The 18,804-nt window shown below is 48.8% G+C and overlaps 1 long non-coding RNA gene across 2 annotated transcripts; it reads left to right on the plus strand.

Moving 5' to 3' along the window:
- The first annotated feature begins 10,663 nt into the window (after positions 1-10,663).
- LOC149128025 (uncharacterized) lies at positions 10,664-16,843 on the plus strand. 2 transcript variants are annotated; one of them, XR_016229223.1, is made up of 3 exons: positions 10,664-10,804; positions 11,253-11,335; positions 16,096-16,843. It is a non-coding gene; the product is annotated as an uncharacterized LOC149128025 (long non-coding RNA). The 2 variants fall into 2 exon arrangements; XR_016229222.1 differs by lacking the exon at positions 16,096-16,843 and adding an exon at positions 11,599-11,782.
- Positions 16,844-18,804: the final 1,961 nt, after the last annotated feature.

Genomic DNA, 18,804 nt, shown 5'->3' on the forward strand with positions numbered 1-18,804 from the left:
ACGTTCTAAGAGGATGCTCCTGCAGAGACAGCAGCCCTGGCCACACTGCCCGAGGCCGTTCCTGCTGCTGGCCTTCCTTACCTGGGAGCCAGAGCAGCAGGAGCCCCAGCAGCTGAGTGGGGGCCCTCGTGTCCATGCTGGGTCCTGGCTGGCACTGCCTCCTGCATGGGGCGGGAGCAGCCTGCTCCTAAATTTGGAGCAGATACTGGAGGAGAAAGTCCTTTATTCTGGGGAGATTGTGCTAACTTCTTAGAATATGCAACCAGCACCTGCTCACCATTCGAGTTTGGGTAAACCATCCTGCTTGCTGAGATGCACAAATCAGTTAGCAGAATTCTCTACAACCCCTCAGCACCTGCACACAGGTGCCATGTCCCCAGGTGTCCACAGCAGACCCAGGTTGCACAGGTTTCCTACAGAGAATGTCTCTCTGGGGTCTCACCAGAGAGGGGACCAGTGTGGGTAGAGGTCCACGCTCTCCTCAAGGCTCAGCCCAGCTTTGCTGCTGCTGCTCCACCTGTGACAGGGGCTGCAGGGCTTGCACAGCCCAGAACCTGGAGAAGCTGAGCAGCTCCTCAGTGTGGTTCTGGTGGACGTCACTGAGGCCAGGGCGGCTTCTGTTTTCTCTATTTCCCTAATGGCCTTGGTGTGACGTAAAAGAGCCATGAATCGAAACATGGCGAGGGCTATGATTTTTCAAGAAGTGGCTGTGCGTGGGTCCTGCCACACACTGGGAGTCATCTGGAGTTCTGTGCTCTTTTCTTCAGCCCGACTCAACCTCAGCTGACAGGATCTCCTAGGAAGTAGCAGCACATGGAAGATTCTCTATGTCTCTCTCTTTCTAGCTCTCGCTCTTGCTCCCCTCCCCCCACTCAGTCTTTCTCATTTTGTACCTCATCAATGCTCAGATTTTCAAGTAAATAAACAAACTTTATGGAAAATGGAAAGAGTGAACATTTAAGAGAATTATCTTCACTAGAAATAAAGATTAATTATAGGACAAGACACCCTTGCTAAACTGGGTTCCTCTTTTTTATCTCCAGTGTCTGGGCACTGATTCTTCCACTGGCCTGTGTGCTCCTGGTTTCAGGCTTCAGTGATTTAAGAAATTTAAAAAGCTTTTTCCTGAATCAAAGGACAATTTCCCTGTCTGACCCTTACTGAGACTACAGTTATTTTATTTTTCAGGAAACACAAATGTTGAACTGCCCGATACGTTCCCTCTGCCTCTGCCCCTGAGACAGGAGGATGCACTAAGTGGACCTGGACACACTCTGCCTACTTGTACCGAGCAATGGCAGTGCTCCAGGGAGGAATCTCACACACAGCACAGTGGGAGCAGGTGGAGAACCTTCTATGTGTGTGCATTATCTCCCTGCCCACTAAAATTTAAGCTCTATGAGATGAAGGGCTCTGTCCAAATTTTTACAGTAATCCTACGCCTAGGAGATTGTGATACTGTTATTTGTGTGCCACTGTGTGCTAATGATGAAGCCACTATTGTTCAATTTGATGAGAATGTTCTAGTTGGTTTTGCATTGAATGAAGAACTGCTCAAGCAGATTGAAATCTGACGCGATTCCACCTGTGACCCCCCGGGGGCAGCAGTGAGCCTCAGGTCTGGTAGTGACAGAGGGATTGGGAGGAAGAGACTCACACCTTGACTAGACTCTTGAGGAACAGTGGTTTTGCTGCTACTCCGTGTTGAATTCTTTGTCTAGTGGAGGGTGAAGCTGGTGATTATAGAGTGAAAGTACGTCAGTGTAGAACTTAAACGAAACAGAAGAGGAGTGGGGGGGGGGGCGGGTGGAAGGAGGTGCAGGCAGCCTTTGGACAAATCAAGGCCAGTCTTGGCTTATGCAGTTCTTGGGATAAGAAAGTCACATGCTCCCATCCTGAAGGACGATGATAATCAAGAACGCTCTGTTAACAGTATCTGCGTTACCAGAGCCCCGATAAGTTGCTTACATATGTTGTTATCTTTTGTGCTTCTTTGTGCTGGTTATGTATAAATACCACTGAGACATAGGAATAAAGGAGACTTGATCAAGCTTGTTGTCTTGGCTGCATTCTCTGCGATCTCCTGTCCCTATTTTCGGTCCCTCTCCCTCCCTTAGGTTCCGTTCGACTGGTGTGGCTGGACCGCACAGGAGGGAGGACATGGTGGGAAGTGGCATTATGCTCTCACCACTGTGGATAGGATGGGCCGAACCTCTGTAGTGGGTAAAGCCACCTCACACAGTACCAGCATCCCACATGGGCACCGGTGGGAGTCCTGGCTTCTCATCTTCCAATCCAGCTCCCTGCTTGGCCTGGAAAGCACCTGGAGCTGGCCCACGTGTTTGAGCTCCGGCACCATGTGGGAGAATGAAAGGAGTTCTCTCTCCTAGCTCTGCCAGGCACTGCTCGGCCATTGCAGCCATTTGGGGAGTAACCAGAGGACGGAAGATAAGTCTATCGTCTATCTCTCCCTCAAAGTTTCATTCTCTCTCTCTCTCTCTCTCTCTCTCCTGCCTTCCTCTCCCCCCCCCCCCCCGAGTCTGTGTGTATGTGTGTGTATGTGTGTAGCAGAGACTTTGGATAAGCAAATAAATCTTTTTAAAAAACTGTAGCTATGAAATTGATACTCTTTATAGAATTTATATTATCACTTGCAGTTAAACTCATTTGGCTTGGAATACATATACTGATTTCTCTTTTGCTCTATGAATCGTTAATGAGGCTCCAGCTTTGATAATCAGAAAGAATAATTGCTTTCCTTTAGAACAGCAGGGACATGGTCATGTCTGTGCTGCTGCCACCAAGGAGGAGGAAGGAGGGAGCCTCAGAGGAGTCAGCCTGGCCCCTTCCACCCGACCCTGCAGGACCTTCAAGCCTGGCTGCTCTGAGAATCACTCTCAGCAGATGGGGCCCAGGACGAGCAGCTGGGGCAGCCCAGCCTCACACTTCTGCTTTCCTGGGGGGTTTTGTTAGGGCTTGTAACACTGTAGCACCAGCACTACTACCATAATAGTTTTGACAGTAGTAAGTGGCAGCATCGGCACACTCCAGGTCGCTGATGGTGAGAGTGAACTCTGTCCCAGATCCACTGCCTTTGAACCGCGATGGGACCCCAGATGCCAGAGTAGATGCCAGATAGATCAGGAGCTTGGGAGGCTGCCCTGATTTCTGCTGATACCAGGATAATTCATTGCTAATGCTCTGACTGGCCTGGCAATTGATGGTGACTGTGCCTCCCACAGCTCCAGACACGGGGGATGGAGTCTGGGTCATCACGATGTTGGCACATCTGGCACCTGAGAAGGGAAACAGAAACACAGAGACCACACTCATCCTCACGTTCTAAGAGGACGCTCCTGCAGAGACAGGCAGCCCTGGCCACACTGCCCGAGGCCGTTCCTGCTGCTGGCCTTCCTTACCTGGGAGCCAGAGCAGCAGGAGCCCCAGCAGCTGAGTGGGGGCCCTCGTGTCCATGCTGGGTCCTGCCTGGCACTGCCTCCTGCATGGGGCGGGAGCAGCCTGCTCCTAAATGCCCAGAGAGGTGGGCGGTGCCCTGGGGACATGCAAATGAGCAGGGGTGGGGCAGGGCTGTGCCAGCTGAAGGGCCCAGGGCAGCTCAGAACTCAGCCCAGGGACTGTGTCTCCAGCTGCCCCAGCTCAGACCAGGGCTCCACAAGTTTACCTGATGTGTGCATCCTTCCACCAGGAGACATCACCTCCCAAATTCCCTGAGGGACATTTGCCAACCCTGTAATTGAACTGGAGGACAAGAAGGTGTAATTTGTTCATGGTTATGGTGGAATTCTTTAGTAGAAAGTCGATTTTCTAGGGAATACTTAGTTACACCTTAAAGCTGAGGTCCATGTCTTTACCTGTTTGTCCTTTGATCCCTCATCTTGTCCCCTCACAGCAGACCCCTGCACCAGGGAGATGGTCCCTGAGATTCGAGACTTCTGCCCACACTCACCTCTGTACTGATCAGAATAAACATCCTCAGAAAAAGCGACTGCCAGAGACCAGGACTCAGGAGAACGCAGGTGCTTAGAGGAGAGATCACACATGTGTGCTCTCCCACCTGCAGCCAGAGTGCTGAGTCAAGGATGCAAGAGGAAAGAAAAGTGAAAGTTCAAGGCCTCACTATAGGTCTGAAGACATCAAGAAAAATAATTTCCCTCACTCCTCTCTCCTGAAACCTTCACTTTATCTCTAAGAAAATCTAGAGAGGAGGGTAGACTGGCATCGTGGCACAGTGGATTAAGTTGCCACTTGCAAAGCCAGCAGCCTACATCAGAGACTGGATTGAACCCCTCCCTCTCTCTCTCCCACTCAAATAAAAATAAATACATACACAATTTTAAAAAACTCTTTCCAGGGCTGATTTCTTATTTGCAGATGCCCATCAGCCTCTGGCAGACAATCAGCAGGACAGTATGAACACTAAATCCACACCGGGGGAAATTTTTTTTCTTTTTCACAGTTCGCTGTGGTACTCAGTTTGTTGTTATTGTTGTTGTTGTGTTGTTGTGTAAAGAAATTTTCCATTTCAGAATAGCTTTAAATTTACAAATCAAAAAATTGTGAAGCAGTACACACAGTGCCTTTCCACTGCACACCCAGCTGACAGCTCACATCCATGCGTTCGTCACAATCGGTAAACGACACCCAGCTTTCCTGTTGTGAACATTTGCTGTTAGTGGATGGGAAAAAAGACAGTGGGCACCTGGTGGGAAACTGAAGATGGGCTTTCTTCTGAACCACGGGGTCCCCGCCCGCTGCTGTCCACTCGGATGCTCTGCAGCTCCCAGCAACACTGCTCCTCCACCTTTTCCACCCCCATAACACAGAGCCTGACAGCAAAAGGAACCTGGGAAGCCCTCTGTCCCTCCCACCTAGACTCAGGGAACAGGAGGCCAGAGCACCGGGTCTTCTCCCGCTCAGCAGCACTGAGACTAAACCAGGCTCTTCAGCTCCTAATCTGAGCTCTTTTCCTCTTCTCACTCTGCTCTCTCCGTGCAAAGCCCAGCACAGCAGGCTGCACAGAATCTCTGTGTGACTTGACTGTTGTGAGCACTCCAGCTGCACTCCATTAGGAGGCTGTGATAGGGGCTCATTGTTCTCAAGCCCACAAAGGAAAGTAAATAAATACCTTCTTCTCTGCTACTTTTTTTTAAAGATTTGTTTATTTGAAAGTCAGAGTTACACAGAGAGTGAAGGAGAGGCAGAGATTGAGACACAGAGAGAGAGAGAGAGAGACAGGGAAAGATATTCCATCCACTGGTACACTCCGCAACTGGCCACAATGGCTGGAACTGCGCCAATCTGAAGACAGGAGCCAGGAGCTTCTTCCAGTTCTCCCATGTGGGTGCAGGGGTCCAGCCGCTTGGGCCATCTTCTACTGCTTTCCCAGGCCACAGCAGGGAGCAGAAACAAGTGTTTCAGCCTTGGCACCCATATAGGAGACCTGAAAGACATTCCATCTCCCGGGCCTGGTGCTGTGGCACAGAGGGTTAAAGACCTGGCCTGAAGCGCCAGCATCCCATATGGGTGCCGGTTCTAGTCCCAGCTGCTCCTCTTCCAATCCAGCTCTCCCCTATGGCCTGGTATAGCAGTGGAAAATGGCCCAAATGTTTGGGCCCCTGCACCAGCATGTGAGACCAGAAGAAGCTCCTGGCTTCGGATCAGCACAGCTTGGCTTTTGCAGCCATCTGGGGAGTGAACCAGCGGATAGAAGACATCTTTCTCTGCACATCTCTCTGTAACTCTGTCTTTCAAATCAATAAAGTAAATCTTAAAAAGAAGAAAAGAAAAGAAATTCCGTCGCCCAGCTTTTGGCAGGCCCAGCCTCAGCTGGTGAGCCATTGGAGGAGAAAACCAGCAGATGAAAGAGAACTCTCTCTCCACTTTGTGTGTGTGTGTGTGTGTGTGTGTCTGTTAAAGCATGGGCTTTCATAAGCAAAAATCTTTTAAAAAGCTCTACATATAAAAAACTGTACATATGAAATTTGTATCCTTTATAAAATGTAATAATCACCTGTATTTAAAATATTTTTCCTTGTAATATCTATAATGCTTTCTCTTTTACTCCATGAATCCCGAATGATGCTCTAGCTTCCATATTCAGAAAGAATAGTTGATTTCCTTTAGAACAGTAGGGACATGGTCATGTCAGTGCTGCTGCCACCAAGGAGGAGGAAAGGAGGGAGCCTCAGAGGAGTCAGCCTGGCCCCTTCCACCCGACCCTGCAGGACCTTCAAGCCTGGCTGCTCTGTGAATCACTCTCAGAAGATGGGGCCCAGGAGCAGCAGCGGGGGCAGCCCAGCCTCACACTTCTGCTTTCCTGCTGGTTTTTCTTAGGGCTTGTAACACTGTGGAACCAGTACTACCACTACCACCATTATTGTTTTGACAGTAGTAAGTGGCAGCATCGGCACACTCCAGGTCGCTGATGGTGAGAGTGAACTGTGTCCCAGATCCACTGCCTTTGAACCGCGATGGGACCCCAGATGCCAGAGTGGATGCAGAATAGATCAGGAGCTTGGGAGGCTGCCCTGGTTTCTGCTGATACCAGGCCAATAAGCTATAAATGTCCTCACTGGCCTGGCACTTGATGGTGACTGTGCCTCCCACAGGTTCAGACGCGGAAGGTGGAGTCTGGGTCAGCACAGGGTCACATATGGCACCTGAGGAGGGAAACAGAAACACAGAGACCACACTCATCCTCACATTCTAAGAGGACGCTCCTGCAGAGACAGGCAGCCCTGGCCACACTGCCCGAGGCCATTCCTGCTGCTGGCCTTCCTTACCTGGGAGCCAGAGCAGCAGGAGCCCCAGCAGCTGAGTGGGGGCCCTCGTGTCCATGCTGGGTCCTGCCTGGCACTGCCTCCTGCATGGGGCGGGAGCAGCCTGCTCCTAAATGCCCAGAGAGGTGGGTGGTGCTCTGGGGACATGCAAATGAGCAGGGGTGGGGCAGGGCTGTGCCCAGCTGAAGGGCCCAGGGCAGCTCAGAACTCAGCCCAGGGGCTGTGTCTCCAGCTGCCCCAGCTCAGACCAGGGCTCCACAAGTTTACCTGATGTGTGCATCCTTCCACCAGGAGACATCACCTCCCGAATTCCCTGAGGGCATTTGCCAACCCTATAATTGAACTGGAGGACAAGAAGGTGTAATTTGTTCATGGTTATGGTGGAATTCTTTAGTAGAAAGTGCATTTTCTAGGGAATACTTAGTTACACCTTAAAGCTGAGGTCCATGTCTTTCACCTGTTTGTCCTTTGATCCCTCATCTTGTCCCCTCATGGCAGACCGCTGCACCAGGGAGATGGTCTCTGAGAGACGAGACTTCTGCCCACACTCACCTCTGTACTGATCAGAATAAACATCCTCAGAACAAGCGGCTGCCAGAGACCAGGACTCAGAAGGAGAACGCAGGTGCTTAGAGGAGAGATCACACATGTGTGCTCTCCCACCTGCAGCCAGAGTTCTGAGGCAAGGATACAGGAGGAAAGAAAAGTGAAAGTTCAAGACCTCACCATAGGTCTGAAGATATCAAGAAAAATAACTTCCTTCTCTCCTCTCTCCTGAAAACTTCACTTTATCTCTAAGAAAATCTACAGAAGAGGGTAGACTGGCATCATGGCACATGGATTAAGTTACCACTTGCAAAGCCAGCAGACTACATCAGAGACTGGATTGAACCCCACTGCTCCACTTCTGATCGCATTTCCTGCTAATGCACACTAAAACTGGGCTCCATTTTTTTTATATCCAGTGTGTGGGCACTGATTATTCCCTCTGACCTGTGTGCTGAATGACTTTATGCTACAGGGACATGAGAAATCTTAAAATCTTTTGTCAGGGACAGTTTGTCTACCCGACCATCACCGAGAGTACAATGAGTTTATTTTTCAGGAAACACAGTGGGGAGTTGCCCGATACATTCCCTCTCCTCTGCCTCTGCCTCTGCCCTGTCTAGGTGGAGACAGAAGGAGGCACACATGCACCTGCACACCCACAGCCCCATTGTCCTGAGCACTGGCCCTGCTCCATGGGAGGCACATCACATGGACACAGTGGGAGCACAGTTGGAACGTCATTGGTTTGTTTCTCATCTGCCGGCCCACTAAAATGAAAGATCTATGACATAAAGGGCTCTGTTCGACTTCTTCCAATTATTTTAGGGCTAAGAATTTGTGCTACTATTCATTGTGTGCCTTTATGTGCCAACAGTGAAGCTGCTATGATGCAATTGGATGAGAATGTTCTATTTGATTTTGCATTGAATCAAGAACTACTCCATCAGAGATTGAAAAATGACACGATTGCACATGTGACCCCCATTTATTTTCTTAAATGTAATATTCCCCATTTTTAAAAATATTTATTTACTTATTTACTTGAAAGACTGAGCATTGGTGAAGGACAAAGTGAGAGAGAAAAAGAGAGAGAGAGAGAATCCTCCATGTGCTGGTAGTTTCCCGGATGACCCTGCCAGCTGAGGCTGGGTTGGCCACAGTCCAGAGCACAGAACTCCATGTAGGACTCCCAGTGTGTGGCAGGATCCAAGCACAGCCATTTTATAAATCATAGCCCTCGCCATGTTTTCTATTTATTGCTCTTTTATGTCACAAAGGCCATTAGGAAATAAGAGAAAGGAGAAGCCGCCCTGGCCTCAGTGACGTCCACCAGAACCACACTGAGGAGCTGCTCAGCTTCTCCAGGTTCTGGGCTGTGCAAGCCCTGCAGCCCCTGTCACAGGTGGGACAGTAGCAGCAAAGCTGGGCTGAGCCGTGAGGAGAGCGTGGACCTCTACCCACACTGGTCCTCTCTCTGCTGAGACACCAGAGAGACAATCTCTGGAGGAAACCTGTGCAACCTGGGTCTGATGTGGACCCCTGGGGACACTGCCCCTGTGTGCAGGTGCTGATGGATCAGAGAATTCTCCTATTGGACTGCATCTCAGCAGGCACGGAAGGTTACCCAAAGTGTGTACTGCAGCCGCCAAAAAGGAGGAAAGGAGGGAGCCTCAGAGGAGTCACCCTGGCCCCTTCCACCCGACCCTGCAGGACCTTCAAGCCTGGCTGCTCTGAGAATCACTCTCAGCAGATGGGGCCCAGGAGGACCAGCTGGGGCAGCCCAGCCTCACACTTCTGCTTTCCTGGGGGGTTTTTGTTAGGGCTTGTATCACTGTGGCACCATAACTACTACTACTACTACCATAATTGCTTTGACAGTAGTAAGTGGCAGCATCGGCACACTCCAGGTCGCTGATGGTGAGAGTGAAATCTGTCCCAGATCCACTGCCTTTGAACCGCGATGGGACCCCAGATGCCAGAGTGGATGCCTTGTAGATCAGGCGCTTGGGAGGCTGCCCTGGTTTCTGCTGATACCAGGATAAGTAACTACTAATGCTCTGACTGGCCTGGCACTTGATGGTGACTGTGCCTCCCACAGGTTCAGACACGGAGGCTGGAGTCTGGGTCATCACAATGTCAGCACATCTGGCACCTGAGGAGGGAAACAGAAACACAGAGACCACACTCATCCTCACGTTCTAAGAGGACGCTCCTGCAGAGACGGGCAGCCCTGGCAACACTGCCCGAGGCCGTTCCTGCTGCTGGCCTTCCTTACCTGGGAGCCAGAGCAGCAGGAGCCCCAGCAGCTGAGTGGGGGCCCTCATGTCCATGCTGGGTCCTGCCTGGCACTGCCTCCTGCATGGGGTGGGAGCAGCCTGCTCCTAAATGCCCAGAGAGGTGGGCGGTGCTCTGGGGACATGCAAATGAGCAGGGGCGGGGCAGGGCTGTGCCCAGCTGAAGGGCCCAGGGCAGCTCAGAGCTCAGCCCAGGGGCTGTGTCTCCAGCTGCCCCAGCTCAGACCAGGGCTGCACAAGTTTACCTGATGTGTGCATCCTTCCACCATGAGACGTCACCTCCCAAACTTTCTGAGGGGCATTTGCCAAAATTGTGAGTTTATCGGACAAGATGGTGTAATAAATTCATGGTTATCTGGGATCTGTAGGAGAAAGTTCCTTTTCTTTAAAATAGGTAGTAAACTAATTTTTGCCTAGAAATTTCCTTTTCTTTAAAATAGATAGTAAACTAATTTTGCCTAAGGCCATTTCTTTACTTGTGTTCTGATGCCCTCACGTTGTCCCCTCACGGCAGACCGCTGCACCAGGGAGATGGTCTCTGAGACAGGAGACTTTTGTCCACACTCACCTCTGAAACTGTTCAGAATAAACATCCTCAGAACAAGCGGCTGCCAGAGAGAGATCAGGACTCAGAAGAACGCAGGTGCTTAGAGGAGAGATCACACAGGTGCGCTCTCCCACCTGCAGCCTGAGTTCTGATCAGGTTGCATAACAAAAAAAGAAGTGAAAGTTCAAGGCTTCATCATAGGTCTCGGGAACATCAAGGAAATTAACTTCCCTCTCTCCCCTCTTCAGAAACGTTCACGTTTGTCTTAAGAAAATCCAGAGAGGAGGGAAGGCTGGCATCGTGGCACAGTGGATTAGCTGCCACTTGCAAAGCCAGCAGCCTACATCAGAGACTGCTTTGATTCCCCACTGCTCCACTGCTGGCCACACCTGAGTGGCCACCGGTCAATCAGGTGAATTAACCACTCCCCTTTGGAAGTGGATTAAAAGCCTGGGATATGGTGTGTCTGGCCTTTTTCCCTCCCTTCTTTCCCTGGCTTCTTGCCAGTAGGGGGCTGGCTGCAGCCCTGTGCCTCCATGGTGTGTTGCCTTTGGCTACCCGCCCCACGCTTCCTGGCCTAGATGTTCCTCCACGTGGCTGGTTCCTGGTACTTGGTATGAACCCACATTTACCTCTCTGCTTTAGATGGGGCCCTCACTCTCCTATGCATCTTTCTCACTGAATAAATGCTTAAAATGTACCATGCTGCCTCGTTCACCTATGCCAGTATTTAGAATTCTCTGAATATTAGGCAAGAACCCACATGGGATTATTAATATGGGGAACTTATTAGTAAGCATATGGTGATATCATATGGCACCCCAAATTATATTTTTTGAAGGTCAAATTGCAATATCAGGAGCATAGGTAGAACATTGTTGGTTTGAGTACCATCAGCCCTGCCCACTACCATGGAAGATCTGTGAGATGAAGGGCTCTGTTCGATGTTTCCACTTAGTCTACATCTACAAGAGATGTGAATCCATTAGTTGTGTGCCATTGCGTGCAAACAATGAAGTTACTATTGGTTCAATTCCATGAGAATTTTCTATTTGATTTCAGATTAAATGAAGAACTGCTCTATCAGGGATTGAAAGCTGACATGATTCCACCTGAGACCCCCAGGGGGCACAAGTGCACCTCAGGTCTGGTAGTGACAGAGGTATTGGGGGGATTGAGACTCACAGCCTTGTCTTTGGGATGAGGAACAGTGGTTTTCTGCTTACTACATGTTGAATTTTGTATATATGGAGGGCTGAGCTAGTGTTTATAAAGTACATTGAAAGTATGTCTTTCAAAAGTTAAAACAGGGGCCAGCTGTGGTGCAGCGGGTTAATGCCCTGGCCTGATGTGCCGGCATCCCATGTGGGTGATGGTTTGAGTCCCGGCTGCTCCACTTCTGTTCCAGCCTCCCTGCTATGGCCTGCGAAAGCAGTAGAAGATGGCCCAAATCCTTGGGGCCCTGCACCCAGGTGGGAGAAATGGAAGCTCCTGGCTCCTGGCTCAGATTGGCACAGCTCCAGCCATTGTGGCCAACTGGGGAGTGAATCATCAGATAGAAGACCTCTCTCTCTCTGCCTCTCCTCTCTGTGTAACTCTGAATTTCAAATAAACAAATAAATCCTTTTAAAATAAATCAAAATTAAAAAAAGAAGAGCACTGTGACTGAGGCAGGATGGAGCACATGGTGAACTATTATGATGCTTTTAAAACATATACATGACGGGCCAGCATTGTGGTGTTGTGAATAAGGCCACCCCTGCAATGCCAACATCGCACATGGGCACCAGTTGGAGTGCTGGCTTCGAATCCAGCTCCATACTAATGGCCTGGAAAATTAGCTGAAGATGTACCAAGTGATTGGGCCCTGGTACCCATATGGGAGACCTGGCCATTGCAGCCATTTGTAGAGTGTAACAGCAGATGGAAGAAAACTCTCTCTCTCTCTCCCTCTCTCTCTCTCTCTCTGCATTTGTGTGCGTGTGTGTGGTATTTTAGTAAAGACATTCATTGTAGTCATCTCTCTCCCATCTTGACCTAAGGTTAAGTATTTCCATTTGGGTCAAGAAATCAGTATGTATGAGAGGAATGTTATTTTAACAAGGTAAATGGACAGAAATTGGATGCTTTGCCTGCATTAAAGTAAGTTAAATTCATGTATCTTGGTATGATAAAACCATGGAAGAGCTAACAGTTCTATATGCATTTCCATGTTTCACTGGGGCTTACTCTAGACTTAGAGGTCAGTGCACGACGCGTTAGGAACACCCGCAGGCTGCTTCTCTGGAGCTGTCACCTAGAGAAGAGCTCAAGGAGTGGTGACCCCAGTCAGAGTCTGGAGCTGCCTCCACATTCAACATCTCAGGAGTCTTCATGAAATCCTTACACTATTTTTTTTGTCTGAGACATCTGTTTTAAAGATGGGTTTAAGGGGCCAGTGCCATGACTCATTTGGTTATTCCTCCATTGCATATTAGAGAAGAGGCAATGCATGAATTTACAGACAGACCGAATTTATTCAGAGAAAATAAATCCGCAGAGGTGGGTGACCAACTGCTTGTGTGTACAAGATGGAGCCTGTGGCAGAAGGCCTTGACTCCCAGATGCCAGGCCAGGAGGGCTAGGGCTGGGGTGGGGGTAGGAGGCAGCAGGGAAGGGAATTCCAGGAACTGGAGGTGGGGGGATGCTTTTTGAACCTGGAAAAGAATGCAGGGTGGGGTATGAAGGCAATAGGGTGTAAGACCCAATTGAGATTCAAGGGCAAGGAATACATCCCAAAGTTTATCTCCTTTGGGCAGTGAGGGAGAATGGCTGAGGCTTATGTCCTTGTTCCATCAAAAGTAATCTATTATGTTCTCTTGATGCCACTGTTAAATTCTAAAAGTTTAGAAACAGCTGAGTTTTTTATTAAGAGCTTTGGTTTATTTAAATAAATGCTTATTCTAAAACATTTGAATAATCGTCTTCTAACAATGATCAAATTTGGTCTATATTATGTCCTGATGGTGAAGGATCTTATTTCAAGCAGATACTTTAAGCTTTCTTGGCATCCTTGACAGGCATTCCAAAAAATCAAAAATCAAAGTTACAAAGAATTTGGACTCTGAAATTTCCAGTAAAGTGGACTTTTATTTTTCCAGTTTGGGCCCAACCAACTAGAAAAATCAAAGGATATATGTCTCTCATCTTGAAGAGACACCAACTAATCAGGCTATTTGGATTATACTAGAAGTACTGTCAAGATGTGAAGTGGTACTAAATTATAAGTTTTATCATATAAAATGCTACTGATAAAAATGTCCTGGCCAGCGCCATGGCTCAATAGGCTAATCCTCTGCCTAGCAGCGCCGGCACACTGGGTTCTAGTCCCGGTTGGGGCTCCGGATTCTGTCCCGGTTGCCCCTCTTCCAAGCCAGCTCTCTGCTGTGGCCAGGGGGTGCAGTGGAGGATGGCCCAAGTACTTGGGCCCTACACCCCATGGGAGACCAGGAGAAGCACCTGGCTCCTGCCTTCGGATCAGCGCGATGTGCTGGCCACAGCGCGCCGGCCGCGGCGGCCATTGGAGGGTGACCAACGGCAAAAGAAGGACCTTTCTCTCTGTCTCTCTCTCACTGTCCACTCTGCCTGTCAAAAAAAAAAAAAAAGTCCTAAAGTTAAAAAGTCTAATGATCTTGTGTTACTAGACATGATGATTATCTTAATGAGAAAAACCCAAAGGCCTAAACAGTTAAATGTTCTGTAAAACCCTACAGGTGCTTTCAAAACTACTGTGTGAAGGACACAACTGCCTCTTGTTGGTTCATGGTTTCTAATTTTAAACATGGCTATATAAAGGCTTCTGTCATTCACAGTTTTGTATAGGTTCTGATGGACTTTTCCCAGCCACTTCTACTGTATTCAGTACTTTGGGATGGCTCTGTAAACAGATGAAGCCAATAATGCACTACAGGTTCCACCTGGAAGAAAGCAGGGTTAATTCAGGTAACTAAGAGCAGGAAGTAATCCAAATCAATGGTAACCTAAAAAACAGTTGAAGAGTTTAAAAAGCTATTGTGGAAATGGTTTTACTGTTCTATCTCTTTTGTTATATGTGTATACATATTGTATGTCTACATGGGAAAATTCATTAAGAACTTTATTTTTTGGCTTATAGATAAAAGATTGCCCATAAATTTAAACTGATAAAATTAATCAAAGATACATTTGATCCATGTGACCTGAATCTCTGTATCAGATGTTTTAACTTGGTTTGTAGAAAGAAACTAAAAAGGTTTCTATATGTTTGTGCTTGAATTTGCTGGTTAAACAAGCTACACCATGTTAGATATTTAAGAGATGTTTCCAAATACATGTGTTCTTAAAATTTATAGAAGGCATTGGACCTTCTGGTAAATGTTGTCCTAAGTTGTCATTTAATGGTTGAAATTCTTTGCTAAGTTTTCATTTGATAATGCTATGGTCAGTAAGCAATCTGGGACTTGCTCCCTCATCTCTCTATTCTAAGCCCAACTTGTCCTCTCATTTCTCTATTCTCTTCAAGGTAGGAAACTAACTCCATTCCAAAGGACTCTCCTAGATGCACAATTTGATTTTTATACCTTGTAAAAAGATGGCTAACAGATTTCTGTAATAGCATAACCAAAAGGAAAGCTTAAATTATAATTTCACAGCTGGATTTACTTCGCCATGGGCACAGTAAACAGGCAAAACGTCCCTTTCAAACCAAACAGAGGGAGAGAAAGTTTGAAAGTGAGTACATAGCTTTCCTCATGTGCATTGTCTACCTCAGGGAAAACCACTATCAGAACATGCCTGTACTTTAGGCTTCTAGTTGAGGTCACCGAAGATTAGAGATGGGACATGAGCACCTCCTTCACCTGCATCCTCTGGTCTGCTTTGACAAAAACCAGGAGGAAAAGGAAGCTAGGCATCAGAAGCAATGCAAAGAGAGGGGTCAGCTCTGCACAGTGATCTGCCCTCAAAGAGACCCAACAGGCCAGTGCGCTGAGTGGCTTTCAGTGTGGTAAGCCTAGGTTCAGCAGAAGTCAGCTAGGAAGAGCCCTGTCAGCTCTGCCAGCCAAGAGTTGGATCTCTGGAAATGGACCTGCCCTGGAGTCGAAGGACGCCCAGGTCAGAGCCACAGATCTTGCTGGCTCCAAGCTGAAGAGCCCTTCACTCAGCCCAGTTTCCAAAGTGACCACCACTGCTGAGGGGACGGCCAAGTAGGGTCACAACATTGCAGGCAGAACTGTAAGTTTCCTGTTAGGGATGCCACCTGCCTTTACCCGGCCAGCTCTCCTCCCAGGCCAGCTAGGTAATGGAAGTCAACAGGGTGTCTTCCCCAAGAGGTTCACACCTCCCTTAGGATGTAACCCATGTGAAGAGATAGATAGGTCTGGGCCTCATAACTGACAAGGCCTTAAAGCCCACCTGATTATTATCAAGCCTCTTCTGTCAGTTTCTATTTGCCTCTCAATCAGAAACTCAGTCATGGTTTAGACAGCAGCTCTCTTGGGTCCTCTAGTAATGACTCTGTCCTTTGTTCTAGACCATATCTAGCCCACTTGGGGCCTCATTCCTTTATAATCATAGTCTCTGCTCTAACATCAATGGATTTGCTCCTGACCTGTGTGTATTGATGGGCCTCTCCCCCACCTGATGTTGTATGATTGTTCAGAATTTCCCTACAGACAAACCCCTCTACCTGCAAAAGTTGAGTGGCCTTTCTCCCGGTTGCTTGGGATCAGCTTTGAACCATGTCCATCAAACAGGTCTCACAAGGGTCCAGAGCCCCCTCCCCCATTTCCTCTCCTCTGTGAAACCTCTCATTACCTGGTTAATGCCACTCTTAGGATCATTGGTTCCTATTCTCACTCTGTCTTTTATACTACCGCGTCTGTTTAAGTCTTTACAGGAGTTGATAATGGAACGAACCAAGGCCATCAGCAACCAGGTGGTCAACCAAATGCTGCTACAGGGATATACTCAGCTCTCCACCCAGGAGACAGCGGCTTGAGACATCGCCCCATGCCAGCAGAGAGCACCTCATCACCCCATGTCAGCAGGAAGTAGCTCTAAAGACAGATCATCAGCCCTCTACCCCTCCTGGACTTTTGGGACTAATGTAATCTGATACACTCTTGCTTTCAGTCAGTCCCCAAAGGAGCACAGCTTCTCAGCAAACTCTGTGACCTGGGGGACTGCTGCGCCCTAAGGGGAGGAAGCTTCACAGCCCAGGGCCATCGTGGGAAAATGATGAGCGACCTCACTGTTTGTGCACATAGGTAACATCAAGTGTGGGAACGCAGTGCACCTGCGTAATCCATGACCAAGATCCTAACTATTCTAGTATCCTGCTGGATTCTCGACGTGATTGACAACACTGAAATCCGTGCTGTTTAAACCTGACGAGTGCATGCACCCACCCTGTAAGAAACGTGTGAAAACTGGAAGCGGGCAGTTGCTTGTGAGGCAGCCCATCCAGACTGCTCTGTGTTTGACTCCTGGTCTGAGGAGCTGGATAAACTTGAACTGGGATTCTCCAAGCTGAGGGAGGGGGGAGTATCCCCTGAGCAAGTGGCTGCAGGGAAACTGCATCCTCAGACCTTTTCTTTATTCAAGGATTTGTTAATTTATTTATGTGAAAGGTAGAGTTACAGAGAGGGAGAGACAGAGGCACAGAGAGGGAGAAATCACTCCCCAAATGGCCTACAATGGCCAGGGCTGGGCCAGGCCAAAGCCAGGTGCCAGGGAAGTTTAATGCAATATGTACTCACATCCAAAAAAAACCTGAAAGACATCAAATTAAAAATGTGACAGTGATCTCAAGACATAGAAAAACCAAACCAAAAGTCACTGGAAGGAAATAAATAATAGAAATTAGGCAGAGTGGATGCTGTGGCAGAGTCTTCAGCTGCCACTTGGAACACCCACAGCCCACATTTGAGTGCCTGGGATTGAGTCTCAGCTCCGCTTCTGATGCATCTTCCTGCTCATGCACCTCGGAAGCGGCAGATGGTGGCCCAAGTACTTTGGCTGCTGCCACCCACATAGGCCCAGATGGAGTCCCTGACCCCTGGCATCAGCCTGGCCCTTGGGTTGCTCACATCCCACACTGAGTGCCTGGTCTAATCCCAATCTTCTCCACGCCAGCTTCCTGCTCATGTGCACCCTGAGAGTGAGGACTCAGGGCCTGGGTCCCTGCCATCTACGTGGGAGGCCTGGGCGGAGTCCTGGGCTACTGGCTTCAGCCTGGCCTTTGGGGGGAGTAAACCAATGGACAGAAGATCTCTGTCTCTCTCTCTTTCTCTCTCTCTCCTGCTCAAATAAAAATAAATACATACACAATTTTAAAAGACTCTTTCCAGGGCTGATTTCTGATTTGCAGATGCCCGTCAGCCTCTGGCAGACAATCAGCAGGACAATATGAACACTAATATCACGCCAGAGGTAAATTTTTTTCTTTTTCACAGTTCGCTGTGATACTCAGTTTGTTGTTATTGTTGTTGTTGTGTAAAGAAACTTTCCGTTTCAGAATAGCTTTAAATTTACAAATCAAAAAATTGTGAAGCAGTACACACAGTGCCTTTCCACTGAACACCCAGCTGACAGCTCACATCGATGCGTTCATCACAATCGGTAAACGACACCCAGCTTTCCTGTTGTGAACATTTGCTGTTAGTGGATGGGAAAAAAGACAGTGGGCACCTGGTGGGAAACTGAAGATGGGCTTTCTTCTGAACCACGGGGTCCCCGCCCGCTGCTGTCCACTCGGATGCTCTGCAGCTCCCAGCAACACTGCTCCTCCACCTTTTCCACCCCCATAACACAGAGCCTGACAGCAAAAGGAACCTGGGAAGCCCTCTGTCCCTCCCACCTAGACTCAGGGAACAGGAGGCCAGAGCACCTGGTCTTCTCCCGCTCAGCAGCACTGAGACTAAACCAGGCTCTTCAGCTCCTAATCTGAGCTCTTTTCCTCTTCTCACTCTGCTCTCTCCGTGCAAAGCCCAGCACAGCGGCTGCACAGAATCTCTGTGTGACTTGACTGTTGTGAGCACTCCAGCTGCACTCCATTAGGAGGCTGTGATAGGGGCTCATTGTTCTCAAGCCCACAAAGGAAAGTTAATACATACCTTCTTCTTCCCTGCACCTTTTTTTTTTTAGATTTATTTATTTATCTGAAAGTCAGAGTTACACAGAGAGTGATGGAGAGGCAGAGAGAGAGAGAGAGAGAGAGAGAGAAAGAGGGAGAGAGAGAGAGAGAGAGAGGTCTTCCATCTGCTGGTTCACTCCTCAACTGGCCACATTGGCTGGAACTGCGCCAAACCAAAGCCAGGAGCCAGGAGCTTCTTCCAGTTCTCCCATGTGGGTGCAGGGGTCCAGCCGCTTGGGCCATCTTCTACTGCTTTCTCAGGCCACAGCAGGGAGCAGGAACAAGTGTTTCAGCCTTGGCACCCACATAGGAGACCTGAAAGACATTCCATCTCCCGGGCCTGGTGCTGTGGCACAGAGGGTTAAAGCCCTGGCCTGAAGCGCCAGCATCCCATATGGGCGGTGGTTCTAGTCCCGGCTGATCCTCTTCTGATCCAGCTCTTTGCTATGTCCTGGTATAGCA

The sequence above is a fragment of the Oryctolagus cuniculus genome, chromosome 2 (assembly GCF_051225735.1).
Source record: "Oryctolagus cuniculus isolate XC-2025 breed Fujian yellow rabbit chromosome 2, ASM5122573v1, whole genome shotgun sequence".
Lineage (NCBI taxonomy): Eukaryota > Metazoa > Chordata > Mammalia > Lagomorpha > Leporidae > Oryctolagus > Oryctolagus cuniculus.